Source organism: Choloepus didactylus, chromosome 22 (genome assembly GCF_015220235.1).
Source record: "Choloepus didactylus isolate mChoDid1 chromosome 22, mChoDid1.pri, whole genome shotgun sequence".
Taxonomy (NCBI): Eukaryota; Metazoa; Chordata; class Mammalia; order Pilosa; family Megalonychidae; genus Choloepus; species Choloepus didactylus.
The window spans coordinates 11207273-11234674 of NC_051328.1; the positions used below are offsets into that span (position 1 = coordinate 11207273).

Consider the following 27402-nt stretch of genomic DNA (forward strand, 5'->3'; position numbering starts at 1 on the left):
CCACACAAAGACATTACAAAAAAGGAAAATTACAGTCCAATATCTCTCATGAACATAAAAACAAAAATCCTTAACAAAATATTTGCAAATTGAGTCCGACAATGTATAAAAAGAATTTTACACCATGACCAAATGGGATTTATTCCAGGTATGTGGGATTGAAACAGCACCCAGAGACTCCTAATATCCAGAATGTCTAGGATACAATTGAAAATCACCTGCCTTACCAAGAACCATGAAAAGCACAACTTGAATGAGTAAAAATGATCAATTGATGCCAAAACCAACATAAATCAGATGCTGGAATAATCTGTCAAGGATTTTAAAACAGCCATTATAAAAATATCTTAACAAGAAATTAAAAATTATCTTGAAACAAATGAAAAAATAAAATATCCCAGTAAGGAAATGAAAATTATAAAAAAGAACCAAATGAAATATATAAATGAAAAAAAATACTATAACAAATTAAAAAACCTTATTGGATGGGTTTAATAGTAGAGTGGAGATGACAGAAGATACAATCAGTGAACTTGAAGACAGGTCAATAGAATTTATCCAGTCTGAAAAAAAACAGAGGAAATAAGTTAAGAACAAAACAAAACAATAGAGTCTCAGGGGCCCATGGGACTATAACAAAAACCCCCAGCATCCGTATCATTGGAGTCTCACATAGGATGGAGAGAAAGAGTGGGACTGAAGGAGAATTTGAAGAAATAGTCACTAAACACCTCCCCTATTTGGTGAAAAACACAAGCCTACAGTTTCAAAAAGTTGATTCAACCCCAAATATGATAAACCCAAAGAAATGCATGACAAGAAACATAATTATATTTATGTAAACTAAAGACAATGGAAAAAACTTGAAAGCAGCAAGAGAAAAATGACATGCTACCTACAGGGAAAAAAAAATTTAAATGACAGCGAATTTCTCATCTGAAATCTTGGAGGCACTGCTGTGGGTACTTACCCGCTTGACTCTACCCTGCTTGGCTGCAAGTTCCATGACAGTCAGGAGTATGGTCGTCTTGTTCTCTGCTGCACTCCCTGGAGTAGCTGACACAGAGAAAATACCAGATCAAACAGATAACATAAATGTATGAAATTTATTCAGGCTTTAGTTTCTGCATCAGCAAAATGGGAGCAATAATAACTCTTGTACCTGAATTACAAACATATTAGAAGTTATAAACAAGATATATTTTTAAAAATTTAAAACCAAAAACTATAAGCATTTTTATACCAAAAGGAAAGTTGTTATAAGTTATCAGGGGAAAGATTATTGTAAACGTTCCAAGACTGTAAGCTCTTACAGCATTCACATCCATTCATGAGTTGTAATGGTTATTTCTAAATTCTGAAATGCTGCGCTGTTTGTGTATAACCTGATCATTCCCCAGAAATTTGGGTACCTCTCTGACACTTTAGATTCAGAGCCGGAGTTCAGAAGCTACGAATGTCAGCGTTACCCATACAGCAACTGTTAAAAAAGCTGAAAGAGAGATCAGACTTCAATTAGAGATATGAACAAAATGGACATGATTGGGACTTAGGTAAATCAGACTAAACGGTAAAGGATGATAATGACTATGTTTTAAAACTTCGACTTTTATGTGAGACCAAAGGGAGACATGTTTATTTGGTGCAAAATCTATATTTTCTGAAGCACACTATATAATTTAACTTGTGTGGTCAGCTTATTCAAATACCATAATTATATGGAACCTTGAATAGTGGGTGAGATCTGGTCGATTTTTACCAGTTAGCGTGAAACCCCGAAACATGCCAGAGTAATTTGAGCAGAGAATAAAAAGTATTTGCAAAACCCCCTTGAGGGACTAGGGGAAAATGTGGAAATATTAAACTTCCCCACCTGGGGAATTCCTGATATTCCTGCAAGCATTAGGGACTACCAGCTTAGTAGGCTCAGCCCTTGATTGGGGGCTTGCCCTTATGAAGCTTGTTGCTGCAAAGGAGAGGCTAAGCCTATTTATAATTGTGCCTAAGAGTCACCCCCAGAGAACCTCTTTTGTTGCTCAGATATGGCCTCTCTCTAAGTCAACTAGACAGGTAAACTTTCTGCCCTCCCCACCATGTGTGACATGACTCCCAGGGGTGTAAATTTCCCTGGCAATGTGGGACATGACTCACAGGAATGAGCCTGGACCCAGCATCGTAGGATTGAGAAAGCCTTCTTGGTCAAAAGTGGGAAGAGAAATGAAAGAAAATAAAGTTTTAGTAGCTGAGAAATTCAAATGGAGTCAAGAGGTCATTCTGGAGGTTATTCTTATGCATTATATGGATATCCCTTTTTCGTTTTTATTGTAGTAGAATAGCTATAAGGATATACCTGAAACTGTTGAACTGCAACCCAGTATCCTTGATTCTTGAAGATAATCATATAACCATATAGCTTACATGGCGTGACCGTGTGATTGTGATAACCTTGTGGCTCATACTCCCTTTAACCAGTGTATGGACAGATGAGTAGAAAAAATGGGAACAAAAAGTAAATGAGTAATGTGAGGGTGATGTTTTGGGTATTCTTTTATACTTTTATTTTTATTTTTTGGAGTAATGAAAATGTTCAAAAATTGATTGTGGTGATGAATGCACGACTATATGATGATACTGTGAATAAATGATAGTACACTTTAGATGATTGTATAGTATGTGACTATATCTCAGTAAAATTGCATTTAAAAAAAAGGAAAGCTGTTAACTACTTACCAACCATGAGACTTTCTGATAACCCCGTTAAAAATTGACATGCTCTGGAGCTCAGGGCTAAGCCATAAGTTGCGTTCTAAAATTGTTAGAAAGTGGCTTGGCAAGCTGCTGTGATTTTTCCCCTTGTAATATCTAGTTGATTGCTGAATGTTTTCCTGGACGTTAACTATATTGCAGCTTAATTTATTTTCAAGTAAAGCCTGATGAATTTTTTTCCAGCTGGAGGCATATTTTATGTCTTAGCTAATCACCTCCAAGTCAATCAAATAGCTCAAAAGTCTCTGTGACTCAGTTTTCCCATCTGTTATCTGAGAATAATAATTGCTGCACTGTTTTCCTCACAGGTTTCTGAAAATCACCTGAGACATAATATACGGGAATATATTATGGTGCGCTGTGCAAATGTGAAGTGCTCTTATCTGGAAGTAGTATTTGGGCGTCTTCCCCCAAAGCACTGCATTTACAGACAGGTAAGAGGATTGATCCTACTTTACTTCTAAAGAGTATTCAATCTGAGAAGCCTTGGAAGAATTTCAAATGTTGACCTTACTGGAACCAGGAAGTTAAGAACTGTAATGCAACTTTGCTAGAGCTATGCCCCTCATCTGTAGACCCTGCATGGAGAAACCTTGGGGCAATGACTGACTCCCACCCACAGTCAAGCACCAGTCCTGCAGCCAAGAACTACAAAGGCAGAGAGGGGTAATCCCAAAAGGCATAGATGAGCTGAACCTCAGGTGGGCACAGTCTTTTGTTTCAGCTCCCTATCCCTGCTCTCATCTGGGACAAGGTGAGGCCAGCCCATCAGCAGCATTCACCACTCAGTACAGCAGAGGGCAGCGGTGCCCTCGTTGCAGTCCACACCCAGGTCTGGTCTTGCAGTGAGGGTCCTCACCGGTGTATGCGCAGGGCAGCTCAGAGCATGAGCCGCGCCCTATAGTACTTGAGATTAGGCCTGTGATCCTCCTCCTTCCCAACCTTGATGATCTCCCATACTGGCCCAAATACACGTACATGCACACAGGCACACAGGCACAGGCACACAGACACACACAGAGAAACACAAAAACAACAAACACAGGTACATGCAATCATAGACACACATATCCATGCACGCAATCACACACACATACATACACACACTGTGGGGAAATTTTCAATTTATTCCCACAAACTACTATAGCTTAAGTCATTTAATGTCTATACTGAGTCAAAAAAAAAAGAAAAAAAGGAACATTTAGACTTTTTAAGCATTGTCTAAGGTTGGGGAGCTTGAACTTTTTTTTAATGAAGGAAAGAGATGAGCCCATTTCACCAGGCAGTCAGGACATAGTGTGATCTGGTGAGCAAGGTGCTGCTGTCTTGGGTTCAAACAACCCAGTTAAAGCCCCAGTTCCACCACTGTCTGATGTGACCTGAAGCCTGTCACTTACATTCCTGTGTTCCAGCTTCCTCTATGTGCAATAAGGAAGTTGGTCTTTGTTCACTTTAACTGCATTGTTCTGTGCTTCCTCCATCTTCCTTTAGTGGCACAGAATGGGGAGGTGCATCCTCCATAATCCCTGAGAAGCAGAGGTGCACAAGTGCAGGAAGCCAGCTGGGGCTAGGCGAGCCCCCTTCCTCCTGCTCACTGGTACTCAAAATTACCTTCTTTAGGCACTGATAGGGTACAGGTCATGGTTTTAAGGTTTGTAGGTTCACTTGACTAAATTAGAAATCAGGAAAGAGGTCAAAATGAAGTCAGATGATGATTTTATAGGAAACTAAATTCATTCTGTCTTTTACCTTGGTTAGTGGGATTTCACAAGAACCTGAGTTTCTGGAGGGATTTGGAGTTGGGGTATTAAAGCCAAGGTTTTCCTCTAAGAAATATGTTTTAGAAGGATGGACTGAGTGGAGCAGGGCCAGATTTTAGCAAAATTATGAGGTCAGTGACATTTTTGTTCTGTGTTCCTCCCTCCCATCGAGGGCACCTTCATGACCCATTTTCGAGGCTGCCATCCAATGGCTTCGTGACGGATACAACTCCCTCTTGACTGCTCCCAGGCTCATTCTTTCCACCCCCACAAAATTGCCCTGGTTAAGTCTAGTTCTCAAGATGTCACCTATTTCAATTTAGGGAAATGCCTTTGGGTCCCTAAAAACCACTTCATTTCAACAAATAGGTATTACCATCTATGCGGGGCCAAATCTGGGCTAAGAGACAAATAGGACATGGCCCTGCCCTCAAGGGGAAGCTAGCCTCATGGGGGACACTCAAGGATGTCATTTCCTGCCTCTAGTCCTTGACAGTTCTAGGCAGTGAACTTGACCACCTCAGGTGGACTCGAGATCCAAGTTGGCTTTAGTCCTGCCCTTCAATGGTCCTATGTCGACAGAGGAGGCGAGCGTTCTGCCAATGCCTGTTCTCAGTCATCTCCTTCACATATTGAACTGAACATCTGAACCCAAGAGCTCGCCACATTTTTTCCGTTTCTTATCACAGAGCCCAAATGTCCTGCATATTGGTAATGCATTTGGAAATCGTTTTATTCTTTCTCCAAGGGAATTGTATAAAATGTCCATTTTCTCAAATCCAAGAGAATCAGCCAATTTGTTAATGTGTTAACACACACACACACACACACACACACACACACATGCACATGCACAGCACAGTAAGGGAAGAAATGGCTTGGGTTCTTCAGAAGACAATTGGAAAATTAATCCTTTACAAATTTTTAACTTTCAAAGCACAGTATCTCTTAGTGTGATGGAGCGATAAGATGCTCCCCCATTTTGCAACTGAAGAAACTGAAGTTTCCCCTCAGTTCTTGCTGAAATAAGGAAAGATGAGAACTATGCAGTGAGTTCCTTTTAAAGTCAAATGTGTTCAGTCAAAAGGGCTACCTTTTATCTTCAACTCATGCCCTTCCTTCATGTTGTCCAAAAACATCATTTAAAAAATTAAATGTGTAAATAACAATAGGTTATTAAGGTTTTTAAATGTCTTAATTTGACAAAATAAAAAATTGGCAACTCTTTGTCCAGCCTTAAAATGTCTTGTGAATTGTACTGGTCTATGGAATTGAGAGTACTGGGAACATTGGATTAAATGGTCTCTAAGCTCCTTTCTGGCTTGGATTCTCACTGTGTCTGATTGCCACACCTGCTGGCCAGCACTGACCATACTAAGAAAAGGAGTAATTGACTACCTATTTTACAGTCTATTTTTCATGTAAATTCATATGGCAGCTCTTAAAAAATACTGAATCCCCAGCATCCCATCCTCAAATCAGTTTTATCAGAATCTCTGGGAGTGAAATCCAGGATGGGTACTTGGTTTAAAGCTTCCAGGTGATGATGCTAATCTGCAGCCAGAAATGGGAATCAATGACATAGATGTTTAAAGACCTAACAGCATACTAGAATTACTTGGGAGAAGTTTTATAAAAATTCAGATTCCTGGGCTTCACTCCAGACTTGTTCATTCAGAAACTTGGGACCCAAGGAATCTATATTTTCCAAAGCTTCCCAAGTAAGATTATTGCAGTCAAAAATCACAGTTAACTATACATGTTGAAAGTTGGGGGGGTCCCAGGAAGATCCTTATATGTCAACATTTCAGATTCATTCATTTCCTTATAGCCTTCTCCATTGAATGTCTCTGTCCCAGGAGGCCAATGACATCCAATGTCTTTCATCCCAGGCCTCTCTAAATTCTGGAATTGGAGGTGGGATGGGTGAGTGAAGCAGAATGAGGAAGAAAAGAGTCAGAAACAAACGTTTCTCTGCCTACTTCTTTGCCCTTTCTGGCTCTGGATATGTCACATACTCGAGTTGCTTTTCAGGACTGGTGGCCGTACTGTACACCATTCACGCATCCTCTCACACAGAACCCCAAGCCCCTGAGCACAGTGCATCCAGGCCACCATGGGTAAAGGCGACTTCCCAAAGGCAGCATTCATGGTAGACCAGTTGCTCTACCTGCACAGAAGTAAAATGTGCAAAACTCCAGGTGTCCACAATTCACATTTTTATCAGCTTAAGCCTTCGTTTGAGATGCTGAGAACTCTGTTTGCTATGTTTCTAAGCAAAACCCAATGGAGTTGGAAACCTTCACAAAATTATATTAAACATCAAAAGGCTTAATAATGAATGAAGTGGTTTGGACAAGATCTACTATAAAACAGGATGGTGATAAAAGACAGCAAGAAATTGCATCCAGATCTCAAAGACTATTTTTGTGCCTCCAGATCTCATGAGATCCTGGAGGTGGACTAATCAGGGTTGAACTAACATCCAGCAGGCAGTTAATACACCCAAAAGGGCTCCAACCTAAAGTACCAGTCCCATAGATCTGTCCTTCTTAGCTCAGCCTCCCAGCCCAGGGTTAAGACATGGTTATTTGGAGATGTGAATAAAAAAAATTGTAGGATACTAAGTGGGCCTCTGAGGAGATGAGCTTAGAAATCATTCATTCATTCATTCAATAATAAAGATAAAAGCCAACATTTATTGAGCCCCTACTCTGTAAAAGGCACTATTTTAAGCACTTTAAATATATCAATTTATTTCTCACAAGAAGCCTTTAAGATAGATGCTATCACTAGCTACATTTTATACAGAAACTGAGGCACAGACAGCTAAGTTACTTCTCCAAAAACACACAGATAATACATTAGAGCCAAGATTCAAACCTAGGCAGCCTGCTCCAGAACCACATGCCAGAAGCTAAACTAGATAGTTGAGGGTGTAATGGCAGACCACAATGCAGAGCCCCAGGATGGTGAAGGCTTACATTTGAGGCAGAAGGCAGTGGAAAGGGTGGTGGAAGGTAGATCCCCACTAATCTATTGATAGTCTTAAGAAAGTCTCTTCAGCACCTCCAGGTAACTTCTTTTGTTGCTCAGATGTGGGCTTTCTCTCTCTAAGCCCAATTCGGCAAATAAATTCATCAACCTCCCTCCAACAAGGGATATAACTCCCAGGGGAATGAATCTCCCTGGTGATGTGGGACATGACTCCCGGGAATGAGCAAGGGATTGAAAATGCATACTTGACCAAAACAGAGGATAAAGAAAGGTAACAAGCAGAGGTCACAGTGGCTGAGAGATCCCAAATAGAGTCAAGAGGCTATGCTGGAGTTTTCTTTTATGTAAGCTCCAGCTAGACATCCCAAATGGCCACAGTACACCATGCTCTTACCAAAAGTAGTCCCCAAATACCTAGGTCCCTACCTGAGATTCTATAAAAAATTCACTCACTAAGTTTTATCTCTCAGAAACTTAAATCCACCCAGAGTGTTCCTATGCCAGACAAGTCCTAAACCCAGAAGCAACAGCCTCTGTAAGAACAACAATCAGATGCAGCCCCTTTCCCCATACTGACAACACCCCCTGTTCCAGTTTGCTAATGCTTGCTCTTATGCAAAAGACCAGAAATGGATTGACTTTTATAAAGGGGATTTATTTGATTACAAAGTTACAGTCTGAAGGTCATGAAAATGTCCAAATGAAGGCATCAACACAAATATACCTTCACTGAGGGAAGGCCAGTGGCATCTGGAAAACCTCTGTTAGCTGGGATGGCACATGGCTGGTGTGTTCCAGCTCCACTCTCAACTCCTGTGCATTCTTCAAAGTGTCTGTCTAGGCTGTAGCACCTCCTTCTGTCTGTGAACACTTTTATAGGACTCCAGTATTCAATTAAGACCCACCCTAAATGGGTGGAGTAACACCTCCATGGAAATTATCCAATCAAACATCTCACCCACAGTTGATTGAGTCATATCTCCATATCTCAAAGATTCCAACCTAATCAACACTAATACGTCTACCCCTAAAAGACTGCATCAGGGAACATGGCATTTGGGGGGACATAATACACCCAAACTGGTACACCCCCTTTCAAAATAAACAAGTTATGGTGCTCACTGCCTAGATTCCCCTGAAGACGGAGAAAAAGACTAAGTGCGAGGAAGGGATTGTAACAAACAAGATAAAATTAAACAAAGGTCTATGAATACTGAAATTTTATATAAACATATACAATTTTTTGGCTGTGGGGTGTTGAAATAGCTGGAAAGGGGTAGATGGCATGGTGGAACTGTACCCTATAGCATCCATTGAAGTTTGCTCTATAGCTACTCATTGAATTGTGCTTTGAAAGTCTTCACCTTTCTGTATATACCCTATATTGCATAATAGGGAAGGAACTGAAACTGTGGAATTGTAACCCATAGCGATTTTTGAAATTACCTATATAACTGCTTGTTGAGCTGTACATCAAAAAGTGACACCTTTCTGTATGTATGTTATATTTTACAGTAATGGAAATGGCTGAAGTTGTAGATCTGTGACCCATGACTCTGAAGTTTGTTCTCTAACTGCTTGTTGAACCATACCTTGAAAGTTAACACTATTGTGTGCATATGTTAAAGTTCACAATTAAAAATGACCAAAAAAATGCAAAAAAAAAAGTCTCTTCCCTTTTAGGCCTCAGTTTATCTATCTGTAAAATGTGAGGACAGTCTAAATGTTTGCTAAGACTCAGAAAGGTCTTAAAAGTCTTATTACAGCTAAAAAGCTGTAATAATCTATGATTCTGTTTTTTACTGCTCAAAAACATTAAGTAGGGGTGGAGAAGTGGCTTAATGAGGAATAAAATTCCTCAAGACAGATGGAAACAGCCATTCTGTCCTATCATCGGGGAGCCACACAGGTGTCCTTCTCTATAATTTGGAGGGCTTGTGCATGATCTATAAGAGAAGGCGACAGGAAAAAAACAGGAGAGGCTCTTTCTCTGCTCCCTAGTGAGTTACCACATTAGGGTGTTTGTCCTTTAAATGATGTATCAGCTGTCACTATAAAAGGCATTAGAGACACAGGGAGTCTGAGACAGGGATTTTGCTGGTCATTTGAGTGTACATGTTCCCAACAGCCAACAGCATCAAATATTCATCTCCATCTGAGAGTAACCCTGCCAAGGCATCAGAAAAATGCATTTGCTAAATACCTAAACATCTGGATACCCGCCTTTGCAGAAGAATCAGAGCCAGAGACAGCAGAGCCAGAGCTCAAAGTGATGGTGTAACTAGCTTAAGCAGATGAGAGGACAAAGGTGGCCAGACATTACTCCAGGCAGGCCTGCCATTGAGTGGGGTGGGCTGTACGAGAAGAGCCTGGCAATGAGTCCCTTGTCCATGACGATTGCCTTGGCTCACAAATAAAATGTGTTTGTTGGTCTTGCCATCTTGCTCCAAGGTCAAAAAGGAACCTCCTGTTCCATCTTTATTCCAATCAGAAAAACTGATTCTGGGACATTCCTTGGGCTTGGCACGTCCTTGGACTTGTGCTGCACTTCTATAGATTAACCTGGATCAGTTCCCATGATAGCAGTCATCCTGGGATCCAATGCTTTTGGCTGAGTGTACACTACAGCTCCCAGAGGACCACCACCAAAAATATATTTCTCTCTCTCTGTTTCTCATCATAAAACTATCATGAGTTCCCTTAAAATGAATATGTTGAAAATAGTTTGGCAGTTCCTCAAAAAATTTAAACATAGTTTTACCCACTATGACCCAGCAATTCCACTCTTAGATATATACGCAAGAAAGAAAACATACATCCACACAAAAATCTGTATGCGAATGTCCATAGCAGCTGTGCTCATAATTGCCAACAAGTGGAAACAATCCAGATGTCCATCAACTGATGAATGAATAAATAAAATGTGGTCTATTCATACAATGGAATATTATTCAGTCATAAAAAGGAATGAAATACTGATACATGGTACCACATAGATGAAAACATTATAAGTGAAAAAAGTTAATTATAAGGGACTACATATTGCATAATTCCATTTACATGAAGTGTCCAGAATAGGCAAATCATTAGAGACAGACATAGATTAGTGCTTGCCAATGACTTGGAGGTAGGGGACTGGAGGGAAATGGGGAGTCACTACTAATGGGTACAAGGTTTCTTTTAGAGGAGACAAAAATATTCTAAAATTAGATTGTGGTGTTGGTTGCACAACTGGGTGAACATACTAAAAAATATTGAATTTAAATTGGTGAATTGCATGATATGTGAATTATATCCCACTAAAGCTGATTTTTAAAATGAATATATTATTAAATTATAACTTACAACGCAATATAATGGAGCCATATGGGGTATTTAAGCGGATCCCATTCTTACACAGCCTTGGAGGAAAACAGAAGTGAAAGCTCTGACTGCCTTGCTCTTCCATCCTTTCCCACTGCAGAGAGAGAGTCTCACAAAAGTGGGAAATAATTGCCTAACAGCTTTCATTTCAAATTTCAATCTCAAACAGATGTAAAACAGACATTTTTTTACGTATTCAGAGGCTCAAAAAAAACGGAACTTGGCTTAACCAAAGGCAAGAATGATGGAAGTTGGATATATTGAAGGATTTCTTGATTTTTGATATGAAAAGATGATAAAATACAAATTTTAATAGGCTACAGACATTTCTCCCCAAAGAACAGTAGAAGACAGGAGACAATCTTCTATTCTGCATTGTTAGATACTTGCCTGCAAGGAGACAGAGTGAAAGTCCAGATGACTTTTTCACTCTCTAGAACTTCAGGATTCTATTTTTGTATTCACAATTCCCTGAGGCAGGGACTAGGTATTTGACTTTCCTCCCAGACCATTGAGATGGACATTGCTAGAGACATGAAGATGCTCAGGTTCTATCTTTTCAGTTCCTTCACAGAGCGGTCATCAGATGGCGATGGTTATTTGGTGCTTTTGATTCGACAGAACCATAACTGTGTAACCTTGGGCAGGTCACTTGACTTCGGTGAAACTCAGCTTCTCTGCAGGAAAATAATTCCTGCCATGGCTACCTTGGTGTTTTGTTCTGAGAATCAAGTGAGATCATGGTTATGAAATACTTTGGAAATACTTTTAAAAATGCTTTTCACATGTGAAGGTCTGTTATAACTAATTTGTATCTTGAAATAGTAATAGTATTGGCTGTAGGGAATTGCCTTTCAAGGAAGAGAATATCTGTGCTGTTAGGGGTCCACACCACTGCAAAAACACCATCAGTATTTGGAAAGTCATCACCTCTTGGAATCATAGCATCTTAGAATATGGAAGAATCTAGAAAGCTTCTAGTTAGTGAAAACAATTACTGATACTGAATCTTTTCCACGATCACCCTGACAAATATTTCAGAATCAAACCCATCAAATTTGAGTTCTGATCAACTTCAGCACCGTTTTCCTACATAGGAGGAAGATATACCCATCTGAGAGACTCAATGAAGTTCAGTCCAACAAATTTTCTGTGTACCCTGTGCACCTAGATTTTTGGACTAGAAATTGTGGGTGGATGCAAATTCTTTCCTTATTGGAGTTTTTAGTCTGGTTGGAGAAGTAAAATTTTCATATGTGAGGCAATCAGAAGACAATTCAAGGCAGTGTTTAAGCCAAACTACATAAAGTATGTAGAGTCCTTGTATTCTCTTCCTATGGCTGCTATAATAAATTAACACAAACTTGGTGGTATAAAACTACACAAATGTATTCTCTTATAGTTCCAGAAGCCAAAAGTCCAAAATCAGTTTTACCAGGCTAAAGTCAGGGCTGGTTCCTTTTAAAGGCTTTAGGGGAGAATCCATTCCTTTCCTCTTCCAGCTTCTGGTAACTGCCAGCATTTCTTGGCTTGTGGCCACATCACTCCAATCTCGATTCCCTAGTTACATTACTTTCTTTTCTTCTGTAGTCAAAACTCCCTCTACTTCTGTATTACAGGGATACTTATGATTACAATTAGGATTCACCTGGGTAATTAAAGATAATCTCCCCATCTCAAGATCCCTAACTTAATCACATTTGCAAAGCCTCTTTTGCCATATGAGGTACCATTCACGACTTCCAGGGACAAGGTCCTGGATATCTTTGGGGGCCGTTATTGTGCCTGCCATAGACGTCAATAGCATGGATGATCTAGAGGGGCATAAGTCAACATTGGTAAAGTAACCAGGAGGGATAACTTGAAGGAGAACAAACTTGAAATAAACTTAAATATGGATAGACTTTGATCAGAAAAAGAGAAAGAAGGGCATGAAATTGATCAATAATAAGAATGGATATAATCAATTATGCTTGTAGTAAGCACCTTTTATGAGGGCATATTTGTGCTAGGTTCTTCTATCTATGGGATATCAGGGAAGATCAAATTTCCCAATATGTGGTCTCCGTCTCAAGAAGCCTATAATGTATTAGAAAAAGAAAATTATGTGTATGTAAAGCAGTGAAAGCACTACTCAGTGCTTTCTGCTGGGAAAGGAGATCTCAGTGTGAGTTGTGGTCAGGGTGCCTTACAGGAAGAAGGGGACCTTGAGTGGATCATCCACCATTTCAAACAGCCAAACGGGAGTTGAAGAGGATGAAAACTACAAAAGGGCTGGCAGGATTGGTAAGATGGAAACCTTATCCAGGGCAGCTACTGTGGAGCGGTGGGACTGAAGCCAGATTTCAGCAAGTTGAAAAGAGAATAGGTGGGTGAGAAATGAAGACATATGAAAATTGAAAGCAGTGTCCACACAAAAGGGAAGGGGAGAAAAAGACACAGGAATGGTTCTTAGGAAGAGTGGCAGAAAAGTAAAAAACATTTTATTTGCTTTGATTTACTTTAAAAAAGAGAAACCTGATTGATCATATTTGAAAAAGAAAAAGAAAACATCAGAGGAAAGGGCAAAATTAGAAATTATGGAGAACAAGGTAATGTTCATAAGTGAAACTTGTAAAACTGTCTTTGGTTTGAGACCCTGTCCTCAGGATTAGGAAAGTGGCCAGGAACAAAGTTCTGGGGTCAGCCCTGAGATCACTCCTTCTCTCTTCTTTGGTTCCTTTGTCACAGTGGATGGCCACATTCTGCTGGTTCACTTTCATATTTCCCTAAAGTTGTTTAGAAACATTTTTCAACTGGTAGTGGGGTAAGGGAGGTAAGAGTTGAATTATCCCCCTAACTCTTCCAATTCTAATGAGGTGTCAACTCATTAATAGGTGGAGAAGCCCGTGAGCATTGGCCTCTAAGCTTTTATAGATAGTAAAATACTGTTCTTAAGGGTTCTAGCTCATTTATCAGCAATATTCACCCTTTGCAAATCTCTCTAGGGTACCAGAGGGCATTCTCTCAGAGGCAGAGGAAAAGGGGGTGAGGTTGGGCACAGACATGTAGGTAGGTATTCTACAACCTTTACTAAAAGAATGAAACCTAAACTTCAAGCCCTCAAACTTTCAGCTCTCAGGCCTGTGCATATTTCAACTCAATTCAATAAGGATTTATCAGAATCCACTGTGCCCACCACTCTGCTGGGTGCTAAAGGCACCACAATGGCTAGGATAAAGTTCCTGGCACTCATGGAGGCCATGTACATTGGATAAAGCAGACATGAAAACAACTCATCCATGAAAACTGCATTCATCTGCATGCAACGGAAACCTGAAAAACAAGGAGAGACACCCAGGGCTAGCTAGGAACATTGCTACTCCGAACAAAATCAGGATTTGTGGTATCAGGGAAAGTGGAAGGAACATAGATCTTGGGTAGGCAGCTAGCCACCCAGCCACAACAACAAACTTTAATATTTGGAGGCTATACCAAAAGTAGCAATCAAATGATGTGGAAGCATAAAGAAAGGAGGGATTAATTATTTTACAGTGGGTAGGGATGGGGTAACTAATATGATTGACAGAAGATTTTTTTCACAGTGGAAATGACAGTTGAGCTAAGGTTGAACAATGATTGAACTTTCAGTGGATAGGAAAGAGGATGTTCTAGGGATTTGGATCCAGGATGGGCACTGAGGTGGGCAATGGCAAATACAGGATGAGAAAAGGGGATGGAGGCTGTGGCAGATGAGGATGTAAAGGATATTGAAAGGAATGCAATGCCATGCTGAGGAGTTTTAAGTTTATCTTCCACATAATAGGGAGTCTTTAAATATTTTTTTAAGTAAAGTGATGAGATGGTAAGCATATCAGTTAGCTATTGCCGCATAACAAACTACCCCCAAAACTCACTAGTTTAAATGAACAATCATTTAATGAATTTTCAGATCAACTAGGGTTCTGCTCCAAGTTCAGCTTTGCTGATCTTGGCTGGGCTCACTCATACACATGAGGGTTGGCTGGAACTCAGCTCTTGGCCAGGCCTAGCTGAGCATATTAGCTAGAGAAGTTTTGCACTGTGTCTCTCATCTTCTTCCTCAAACTAGTGGGCTAGTCAGTGCATCTTCCTCTCATAATGATGGCAAAAACAAAGTGAACAAGAGAAAATGCCAAAGCTTCTTAAATCCTACATTGGGAACTAATACATACCCCATTCTGTTGCTTGAAACAACACATGGTCAATACACCCAAAATCAAGGAGTGGGGAAATATTCTCCTCCCCTTTTGTGAGAGGAACTGTAAAGTCTGAGGCAAAGGGTACAAATGCAGGGAGGCAGGAGTGAGAAATTGGGGACATTGATGCAATCTTCCACATGAAGAGATGTGTTTTACAAAGATAATTCTATCAACAATATAAAGAGTGGATAGGAAGAAGGAGGAGGTGTAATTAGAGAAACTAGTTTGGATTTTGGTTATATTTCATTCAGGAGATGACAAGAACATGAACTAAAGCCAGCACATTTGCAATGGAGAGAAGAAAACAGAATCACAATTTTTTTGTTATTTTTTTAAATTCAGTTTTATTGAGATATAGTCACATACCATACAGTCATCCATGGTGTACAATCAACTGTTCACAGTACCATCTTATAGTTGTGCATTCATCACCCCAATCTATTTTTGAACATTTTCCTTTCACCAGAAAGAATCAGAATCAGAATAAAAAATAAAAATAAAAAAGAACACCCAAATCATCCCCCCCATCCCGCCCTATTTTTTATTTAGTTTTTGTCCCCATTTTTCTACTCATCCATCCATACACCAGATAAAGGGAGTGCGATCCACAAGGTTTTTACAATTACACTGTCACCCCTTGTAAGCTACATTGTTATACAATCATCTTCAGGAGTCAAGGCTATTGGGTTGGAGTTTGGTAGTTTCAGGTATTTACTTCTAGCTCTTCCAATACATTAAAACTTAAAAAGTGTTATCTATATAGCGCGTAAGAATGTCCACCAGAGTGACCTCTCAACTCCATTTGAAATCTCTCAGCCACTGAAGCTTTATTTTGTTTCATTTCACATCCCCCTTTTGGTCAAGAAGATGTTCTCAATCCCAGGTTGCCGGGTCCAGACCCATCCCCGGGAGTGATATCCTGCATTGCCAGAGAGATTTACACCTCTGGGGTCAGGTCCCACGTAGTGAGGAGGGCAGTGAGATAACCTGCCAAGGTGGCTTAGTTAGAGAGAGAGGACCACATCTGAGCAACAAAGAGGCACTCAGGGGGAGACTCTTAGGCACAATCATAAGCAGGTTTAGCCTCTCCTTTGCAGTAACAAATTTCATGAAGGCAAGCCCCAAGACAGAGGGCTCAGCATGTCAAACCGTCAGTCCCCAATGTTTGAGAATCACAATATTTTAACTGCTTCTCCACTGGGAGAGCTTTGACTCTGAGGAAAAAACTAGGTGAAAGCCCATCAATGGACATTGCTTAGTGATATTATTTGAGCCATGCTGGCCTATCAATTCCTAAAGTTTCTCTTCTTTGGATTACAAGACATGCCTATTTATCTTCTGTCTTTGATCCTAGACAGGACAATTCTCTATTAGAAAAGTCCAAGAGATAAATGGGATTCTGCAGGGGCCACACAGCAAGACCACAATAGACCTACTACCAAGGTCAAAGGGCCTGACTTGATTCCTTTGCTCCTTCCTGAAGGCTATCGCACACCATTATCACAGTCCCAATAGCTCTTACGGTCTCAAACTGATTTTATTCTGCTGTATTGTTCTTTTATGATTCTATGGGTGAGCTTGGTCTCATCAGCTATCTTAAGTTTCTCCATTACAGAGATTCCAACTTTTTTTGTTGGATAAATAGTATAAGCATACAATGCATATTTCCTGCCTCTGTTGTCTTTTGTTTCAGTTACCCTGTCTGTATCATGAGGTCAAATGTTATTTACCCAGTTCCCCCACCTGTGAAGCACCTATTGGGAATTAGATTCTGTAGCCAGAGTGCTTTGTCTTGGGGAAACAACAGGCTGGTGACATTTTCTCTGGGAACACCATGTCAGTCAAGCTGCTGCACTGGTGCTCTGAGTCCAGGTGTTGAATTCATTTACTACTCTGTCAATCAATTTGGTGGTAGCGGTGGGGGTTACAAAATTAATAGGTCTATTCCACTGATTGTGGACAGATGGTTTTTACACCTTTCAAAACATGTTGAGAAGCAATTTGACATCACAGAAAGAGTGGAAGATTTGGAGACAGGTTCAAATCCTAGCCAGGTCATTTACTAGCTATGAGATATTGAAGTGACTTTAGAGAATTGAACCAGGTATCTTGTTAATAAAATAAGGATAATGAAAACATGTGCACTACACAGTGGTTGTGAGGATCAAATAAGGTAAAGCTGATGAAAATTTTTCATTAATAGAAATGTACTATGGACAGGCATATTGTAAAATGTTTCCAGGAAACATGTCACCTTCTCCTGTGGTCCAATATTCCTTGCCCCTTGTTCTGGTTTGCTAATGCTGCCATTATGCAACATACCAGAAATGGATTGGCTTTTATAAAAAGGATTTATTAAGTTACAAGTTTACAGTTCTAAGTGTCGAAACTAAGTCATCAACAAGATAATACCTTCACTGAAGAATGGCCAGTGGTGTCTAGAACACCTCTGTCAGCTGGGAAGGCACATGGCTGGTGTCCGCTGGTCTTTTGCTCCTGGATTGTGTTTCAAAATGGCTTTCTCCAAAATGCTTCTGGGCTTTGGCCTTAGCTCTTATCTCTCAGCTCCTATGCATCAGTGCTTCTTTCTCCCAGGGTGTTTCTCTCCAAGCATCTAGGGGTCCTCTCTTAGCTTCTCTGGGGCAAACTCTGTACTTCGTCTCTTAGCTTAGCATCTTCAAATGTCCTTCTGTCCACATCTCCAAGCATCTCTGGGTGTAAGCTTCGGCTCTGAGGCTCTCTAAAGTAGTCTAGTGAACTAATCAAGACACAGGCTGAAGGAGCGGGGTCCACACCTCCATGGAAATAATGCAATCGGAAATTCCACCCTAATCAACAGACTGATCAGTCTGCCCCCACAAGATTACATTAAAGAATATATAGCTTTTCTGGGGGACATAATATAACAAACTGGCACACCCCTTAAATCCCAATCATAACGATTATCATCAGAGAAGTCTTCTTAAACTATCTGATCTAATCTAATGTAGTCTCATGTCAGCTTACTCTGATTTATTTTCCTTTCTATAAAGCAAGGAAAATTTATTTGAGGTAATGCATCTTTTAAGAGCAAAACTTTCTATTGTGAGTGTCATTCCATTCTCAGCACCACATTTAAAGAGGGATATTGACAAACTAAAACCAATTTCAGAGAAGAGGATTCAAGATGACAGAATGAAACTTAGAAAGAGGAGAAGAAATCAGAAAAAAAAAGTGCACTGCATTGGGGTATAGATACGATGATAACTAAGGTCAGAGTCTTAAAGGTTTGCTATGAGGTTGAAGGATTATTTTTCCCCCTATGGCCCTTGTCTTAGCTCAGTTTCCCTAGAACACAGAGCCTGAGGGAAGGATTAAGTGCTCAAGATTTACCTGTGAGGTATAATCCCAGGGCAGTGAGAGTGAGGGAAAATGGGAAGGATGGGAAGGAATGCCATGTGATGTGTAAATGCACTGAGTGATGTTTCATCACGAGCCATAGAGAGACACAGTCAGTCACTTGTTCAGTATACTTATTGGTCACACAGAATGTTCTCAAACAGGGACTATGGCAAAACTGTTCCTTGGAAGAGTCAGTGAGAGACAAGTGAGGAAAGAGAATTTACCCCAATTCCTGTTTTCCATTGGTCAGTGTTGACCCCACAGGAGATTAACTCCCCTGCACTTCTAGGTGGCATCATCTGGCCCCTTCAGCACCTGTTTGGGAAGCCAGATCCTACACCCCATTGTAGGGCATTTCGTCTAAGTCTGGAAGTGACAGGAGTGGTTGGAAACTCTGCATGTGGATCCGGCTGGCCAGGTTATGCAGCCAAGACAGGAGAGGAGGCCTCCTCAGTAAGTGACTGGTGGGCTCTCAGAACTGATTCAGCAAACCCAAGCTGAGTCAATGGTTGTTGTGGCATGATTGTGAGTGGTCTCTCAGGGAGGGGCAGCCACAGTAGGGGCTGAGGTGAGCAAAAAGCTGCAGGTCCAGGAGATACAGGCACCGAGAGTATCAGAAGAGGTACAGAAGATATGTTCTACATGACCTCCATTATTTAATATCTACTGGTGCCTAGTGTGTACCAGGCTCTTGCTAGGCCTGGCTTCTTCTCCAAAAGTACTCAGAGCCCTGAATGTAAAGGCAACAGGTAAGTGAGTAAATTGTTGAAATATAAAGTAAAAAGCATTATGGCAGGTATATACACAAGGTACAGTGGGGGCATAATGAATAGACATGACAGAGAGAAAACTATTGCTCAGGTAGAATGAAAAAGTCCCAAGAGAACAGTAAAGATGGTGATTGGGCCACTTCACAAAGTAGTAAATTTCCTGTTCTCCAGAACATTCAAGTACCTGCCAGTCAGCCACAAATCCAACATGCCACAGATGGGACAAAAGCACCTAGCAATTGGACTGGATGAATCTTAAGGCCATTCCAGCACTGGTGCTCTATAATCTTCTGATGAATTTATACCTGACATCCACAGCCATATAGTTCAGTTGGGTAGAAACTTTCATTACATGTCTAAGTTTGAGGGTCCTACATAAGCTAGCAGTTTTGTTTCAGTTTTTATCACTGAACATCCTGAACCCCTTCCAATTATATTTCAAACATGTGTCCTTGGTCACCCAGGTGGCAGGGTAAAAGAGTGTGACAGACTGACTTACTGCTTCTATTACAGGAAAAATAATTCATACCAGCAATATTCTCCTGGGAAATATAACAAAAAATAAGATACCAGCCAAAATAGCAAGAAAACTATAAATATCTCTAAATTAACCTTACAAGGAATGCATAAATTTTTATGGATTTAGAAAATCAAAATAATTAAAGGGCATCATCTCAAAGGTGAAGAGATATGCCATATTATTAGATGGTACAACTTAATGTAAAAAATGTCAGTTCTCATTAAATTAATCTGTAAATTCAATTCTAATTAAAAAAATTCCAGCAGAATATTTTGAGGAACTTGACAAATTGTTTCTAATGGTCCATGGTGGCTAAATTTATTCTGAAAATGAACAGATAGAAACCTCTGTTCCATCAGAACTTAAGATATATTACAAAAGGTATAAATTACAATTTTTAAAAATAATAATCATAGTAGTGCTCAGGAGCAGAGAAAGAGACCAACAGAATAGAATAGAGAGCTCTGAAAAATTGCTGTAAAATAGGAGAGCATCACAAACCAGTGAGGAAAGGATGGGATGTTTAGTAAATGTTGTTGAGAAAACTGACTAACTATATGGAGAAAAATAAAATTGGCTCCCTGTCTTTTATCATACATAAATGTAAATCTCAAATACGTTAAAAATCTAAATGTGCAAATTAAACTATTAAACTAATAGAAGAATATGCAGGGGGTGACATCATCAACATGGCAACATAAACAGCTACTGAAAACTCCTCTCCAGAGATTCAACAAAAAAAATTACAACTCTGAATTGTTTGAAACTCTGAAGGAGGCTATAGACTGGAGAAGTACCCTACAGGTGATGAATTGAAGAAAGAGAAGAACATCAGGTAGGAATCTTCTGTCCCAGACCAGCCAGTCCTCACCCCTCCTCCTTACTCAGTCTTTGTGTGGGAAAGGTACAGAATCAGCAGATGGGAACCCTTCCACCAGGGACACAGATTTTAAAGTCTATCACAGCAGTCAGACATAACCCCACTGTTTGAAGACCCAGGAGACAGGGGAGGACATTTCAAGGCCAAGGTCACTAAGGACAAAGAGACTGAGAAAATGTAGACAGAGACTGCATATCTGGTCCTGGGTCTGAAAGCCCTTGCCCCACCCTTGAGGGAAGCAGCAGCCAGGGGCCATTTCCTTGCCTTGGGGATGCCTGGAGTACTGGGCCAGCTGAGGGAGTACTTTGCCACAGGTGGAGCCCCACATCGAGCCAGACTTTGGCCATCAAACCAAAAGCATAGGCATCCCACAGTTTCAGCTCACCAGTGTAGACACAGCCAGTGCTCAGAAGCAAAGCAGCCTCTGAGGATGATTAAGTTGCCGAACAGTGCCATCTGCTGGAAAGTCCAGAAGGTGCAAGGGAGTTGAAACACTTCTAAAAGGATGCTCCAGACCCTTTATTAGGACCACAGGAGCTGGTCTACATGTGCTGCACAGAAACCCAGCCCTGTTTTGGCTGAGAAATATGGACAACCCAACTGTTAAAATAGGGCTCTAAAACAAACCCAGGTCTTGCTGGCCAGTGGAAAACTGAGCACCACGGGAAGCCAGCACACATAGTGAACTTGCTGGCCATGGTGGGTGCCTGATTTGGGGGGAAAACTGAGGGGCTGAGCCAATCTGACAACTGGCCAGTGAAAGAAACAAAGAAATACAGAGATCAAAGAAAACCAACAAGAAAACACTAGAAAAAGAGAGAAAACAACCTCCAGAATAAACTAATCAAGAAAATCCGATGCCTAGAGAGCAAAAAAAATCATGAGTCACACCAGGAAACATAAAGATATGGCCCAGTCAAAGGAACAAACTAATACCTCAACTGAGATTCAAGAGTTGAAACAACTAATTAAAGATTTTCCAACAAATCTTTTAAATCAAATCAATCAGTTGAAGGCAAATGTGACAAAAGAGATGAAGGATATAAAGAAGACACTGAGTGACCATAAGGAAGCATTCATAAGCTTGAGAAAACAAATGGCAGAACTTATATGGGAATGAAAAGCACAATGGAAGAGATGAAAAACACAAGAGAGACACACAACAGCAGACTTGGAGAGGCAGAAAAAAGGATAACTGAACTAGAGGACAGGACATCTGAAATCTTACACACAAAAGAACAGATAGGGAAAAGAATGAGAAAATATGAGCAGGGGCTCAGGGAACTGAATGACAATATGAAGTTCACAAATACATGTGTTACAGGTGTCCCAGAAGGAGAAGAGAAGGGAAAAGGGGCAAAAAGAATAATAGAGGAAATAATCAATGAAAATCTCTCAACTCTTATGAAAGACATAAAATTACAGATCCAAGAAGTGCAGCATACCTCAAACAGAAATGATCCAAATAGATCTACTCCAATGTACTTACTAATCAGATTGTCAAATGTCAAAGACAATGAGAGAAATCTGACAGCAGCAAGAGAAAAGCAATCCATCACATACATGGGAAGCCTGATAAGACTAAGTACAGATTTTTCAGTAGAAGCCATGGAGACGAGAAGGCAGTGTTACGATATATACAGGATACTGAAAGAGAAAAACTGCCAACCAAGAATCCTATATTCAGCAAAACCATCTTCAAAAATGAGAAAAAGTTTAAAAGATTTACAAATAAACAGACACTGAGAGGGTTCGTGAACAGGAGACCTCCTCTACAAGAAATACTAAAGAGAATGCTACAAAAAGATAGGAAAAGACAGGAGAGAAAAGTTTGGGAAAGAGTGTGGAAATGAAGATACCAGGAGATAGAAAGAGGGTAAAGGTTGGGCATTTGATGCTGAAGGAGTACAGAATGTTAAACAGGATTGATTGTATAATCCAGAAATGGATAGCACAATACTGGGTGATGGTAGCACAACACTGCAAGTACCCTGAACAAAGATGATGGTGAGTATGGTTGATAGAGGAAGGTTAGGGGCATATAGGACACCAGAAGGAAGGATAGAAGATAAAGACTGGGACTGTAGACAAGCTACTTGATCTTTGAGTCTGCTTCCTTATCTGTAAAACTGTGTTAATAGTATCTGTTTCATGGGGTTATTAGAATGATTAAATACGATAATGCATGGAAAACTCTTAACTCTACCTGGCAAACATATAGGTGCTTAATAAATATCATTTTTCTTCCTTTACATGTCTTCTCTTTTCCCTTAGAATGTTCCTAATAACGGGGGTTAAAACATACTTACCTATGCACATCTGATCTGTGACACTGGGAAACAAATAATGTCTTGGTGTAATAAAGTTGTCCTGTTTTAATTACTGTCTCTCTGCCTTCTCACAACTGCTTCTCTATTTTGAGGAAGGCTTACTTTGCCTTTTCTGAAATCTTTATCTGTTTAATAATGTGGGTTGACAGGGAAAAATGGCTATGGGGGAAATCTGATTAAATTGTGTGTGCTAGTTTTATTACTTCCTTCAATAAAGTTAATGCCAAACAAAAACAAAAAAAAAAAAAAAAACTGGGACTGTATAACTTAGTGAAACCTAGAGTGGTCAATGATTGTGATTAAATGTACAAATATAAGAATATTTTTACATGAGGGAGAACAAATGAATGTCAACTTTGCAAGGTGTTGAAAATGGGATAGTACTGGGGGAAAATACAACCAATGCAAACTAGAGTCTATAGTTAGCAGTAACATGTAATATGCTTCCATTAATTATAACAAAGGCAATATATCAAAGCTAAATGTCTATAAAAGGGGGATAAAAGGGAGGGGTATGGGATTCTTGGTGTTTGTGTTGGTGTTGTTGTCTAACCTTTTTATTTTAACTTTATTTTTTCTTTTGTTTTTTTTATTTATCTTTTTTTCTCTTTCTTTTTCTTTTTTTCATTTTTCTTTGTTTGACTCTTCCTCTTTGAGGAAAAAAATGTAAATGTTCTTATATAGATAGTGTGGTGAATGCATAACTATGCGATTATACAGGGAACCATTGATTGTCTACTTAGGAAGGAATGTATGGTATGTGAACAAAACTATCTAAAAAATAAACAGAGGGATACAAGTGCTGGAGAAAATGTGAAGAGAGGGATGTACCTAATCACCACTGGTGGGGCAGTAGAATGGTGCAGCCCATCTGGAAGGCAGTGTGATGGTTCCACAGGAAGCTAAGCATGAGGATGCCATATGGTCCTTCAACCCTGTTATTGGGTATATACTTGGAAGAACTGAAAAGAGGGGCACGAATGGACATGTGCACAGTGGAGATTATGGTGGCAGTATACACGAATCACAGTGGGTGAAGGTGGCCTAAGGATACATTGACTGATGAATAGAATGGTGAACTGTGGTGTTTACATACAATAAAATATTGGGCTGCTGCAAGAAGGAATGAAGTTGTGAGATATGCAACTAGGTGAATGGATATTGAGGACAGTATGTTGAGGGAAATAAACCAGAAATAAAAAGACAAACATTATAATGCCTCACTCATATGGATTAACTATAATGTGCAAACTCTGAGAATTGAATCTGAGAGCATAGGCTATCAGGGGAAGGCTTATTGTAAAGGTTCATAGACTGTAAGCTCTTACAGCAATTCCATCTATTCCTGAGTTGTAATGGCTATATCTAAATTTTGAGATGCTGAGCTCTTTGTGTACAACCTGGTTCATCCCAGAAAATTTTGGTATCTGTGTGACACCTGAGATTCAGAGCCAGAGTTCGGCAATTATGAATGTCAGCATTACCCACTACAGCAAATCTTAAAGGGTCTGAAAAAGAGATCAGACTTCAGTTAGAGATATGAAAGAAATGGACTTGGTTAGGACTAAGGTAAATCAGACTAAAAGATAAAGGACAATATTGGTGCTGTTTTAAAATTCTAACTTCTATGTGAGACCAAAGGAAGAGATGTTTATCAGATACAAAATAAATATATTTGTAGCACACTATATAATTTAACTTGTATGGTCAGTTTATTCAAACAACATAATTACATGGAACTTTGAATAGGGAGTGAAATCTGGTTGGTTTGTACACGTTAGTGTGAAGCCCCAATACATCCTAGAGTAATTTGGGCAGATAATAAAAATGTATTTGCAAAGCCCCCTTGAGGGACTGGGGGAAAATGTGGAAATATTAAACTTACCCACCTGGGGAATTAATGATGGTCTCACAAGCATTGGGGACTAACAATTTAGAAGGCCAAGTCTTCAATCTTGGGGCTTGCCCTTATGAAGCTTGTTACTGCAAAAGAGAGGCTAAGCCTACTTAAAATTGTGCCTCAGAGTCACCCCAGAGAACCTCTTTCGTTGCTCAGATGTGGCCTCTCTTTGTAAGCCAACACTGCAGGTAAACTCACTGTCCTCTCCCCTATGTGGGACATGACTTCCAGGGGTGTAAATCTCCTTGGCAATGTGGAACATGACTCACAGGGATGAGCTTGGCCCTGGCATCATGGGATTGAGAAAGACTTCTTGGGCTAAAATGGTGGAAGAGAAATGAAACAAAATAAAGTTTCAGTGGCTGAGAGATTTCAAATAGAATCAAGAAGTCATTCTGGAGGTCATTCTTATGCATTATATACACATCCTTTTTTCATTTTTAGTGTATTGGAATAGCTAGACGGAAATACCTGAATCCATTGAACTGCAACCCAGTATCCTTGATTCTTGAAGACAATTGTATAACTATAAAGCTTATACTGTGTGAACATATGATTGTGAAACCTTGTGGGTCCCACTCCCTTTAGCCAGTGTATGGACAGATGAGTAGAAAAATGAGGACAAAATGTAAATGAATAATAGGGAGGGATGGGAGTATGGGATGATTTGAGGATTCTTTTTTACTTTAATTTTTATTCCTATTCTTTTTTGTGTGTGTGTGGTAATAAAAATGTTCAAAAATTGATTGTGGTGATGAAGGCACAACTATATAATGGTACTGTGATCAATTGATAGTACACTGTAGATAACTGTATGGTTTGTGGATATATGTCAATAAAATTGACTTTAAAAAACAAAAACAAAAACAAAAGAATATGTAGGAAATATCTTTGTAACACTGGGCTGGAAAAGAATTTCTTGAACAAGAGCTGCAAGTCATAAAATACATGCAAAAATTGATGGATATGACCACAACAGTGAAATTATGTTTAACTAATGATCCCACAGACAAAGCAGATAGTTAGGTGGCAAATTGAAAGAAAGATTTTTCATTATCTAAACAAAGGACATCCTACACTTTAATAGGAAGTCCTACAGATAAAGAAAATAGAGTAAATTCAATAGAATAAAGGCAACAGATATGAATAGACAGGTCACAGAAGGGTAAGATGCCATATAATTTATCAACCAAACCAGGACCCTTTGAGAGTGAAAAGGGGCACTTTAATAACTGTGCCAGGTTAACAGGCAAAACTGGGACAGTCCCAGGGAAATCAGGAGGTATGATTATCCGATATTAGGGGAAACTCTAATGGTTAATAATGTATGAAGAAATGCTTAGCCTTAATAGTAATAAGAGAAATGCAAATTAAAATAATGATATGCCACTTTATATGCAAAAAAAGGCTGCAAAAATTAGAAAGTCATGTAATATAAAGTATTGGCTAAGATGTATATCATTGGTATTAAATGAGGTAGTCTTTCTAGAGAACAATCCAGCAGTACTGAACGGGATTCAGTACATTCGTACTCCATGACCCAGCAATCACACTCTTGCATTTGTAACCCAGGAAACTTGCACAAAAAAATACATGTGAAGATGTGCAAGGATGTCCATTTGTACCATTGTGATAATAGCCAGCTGGAAGCAACCTAGATGTCCATCACAAGGGGAATGGATTAAAAAACTGATGGATGCATATCACGGAATCCTATGCTTCAGAATGAAACAATGAGCTGGATGTATATATAGCAACCCAAGTCTCAAAATCCTAACATCAAGTGAAACGTAGCACAGAATGAGATTCATAACACAAGGCCATTTATGGAAATAAAAGCATATACATAAGCAAAGCAACAACACTGTGTTTTCAAGGACACAAGCATAAGCAAGGATATATATGAAACACATTAGAGTGGCTGCCTGTAATGAGGAGAGAATGGTGAAGACAGGGAATGAGTATTAGAAATAAAAGGGTGAAGATAGTAAAAGAAAAGAAGAGGAAACTTGACTTTCACTCCTCATAAACTAAGAAGTATGATTAACTCAACAATCAGCTTCTGATTTAAACAAACATACCAAACCAAACCAAACAAAAAAAAAAAACCCCTTGCATCCCCATTGAGAATAGGATCAGAGCCTCATTTTTAATGTCACTAGTTAGTCTTTACTTTTTCAAACCTTCATTAGTCCCAATCCTCCAATTTCTCTGTCTCCATCAGAACTCTTTACAAAGCAGAAGAATGCACTCAGTTTAGATTAAGAAAAAATATGACATTTTATTGGAAGTTTACAGGGGATCTATCTCACCAAACCAAATGGCATGCAAAGCTGCCATTCAAGCCTAATAATGGTCAGAGGCAAGTGTCTGGAAGGCCAGCAGGAGCCTGAGCTATTTTCTCCATCTCCCAGGCCTCACTGGTCAAGTTCTCTGTCTACACAATGACCTTATTGGCTCTCTACAAGCTGATTTTCTTTGCTTCTTTGAGCATTTTGGCCAGACACATCTATAC

At 39.7% G+C, this 27402-nt stretch overlaps 1 long non-coding RNA gene across 1 annotated transcript in view; it reads right to left on the reverse strand.

The window, feature by feature from the left end:
* Positions 1-476: 476 nt before the first annotated feature.
* The window catches only part of LOC119518825, a 60793-nt gene continuing 33867 nt past the window's right edge, over positions 477-27402 (reverse strand). The window contains exons 2-3 of the long non-coding RNA XR_005213853.1: positions 971-1056; positions 477-563 (exon numbers count right to left, since the gene is read on the reverse strand). This is a non-coding gene — a long non-coding RNA (uncharacterized LOC119518825). The remainder of the gene's footprint in view (positions 564-970; positions 1057-27402) is intronic.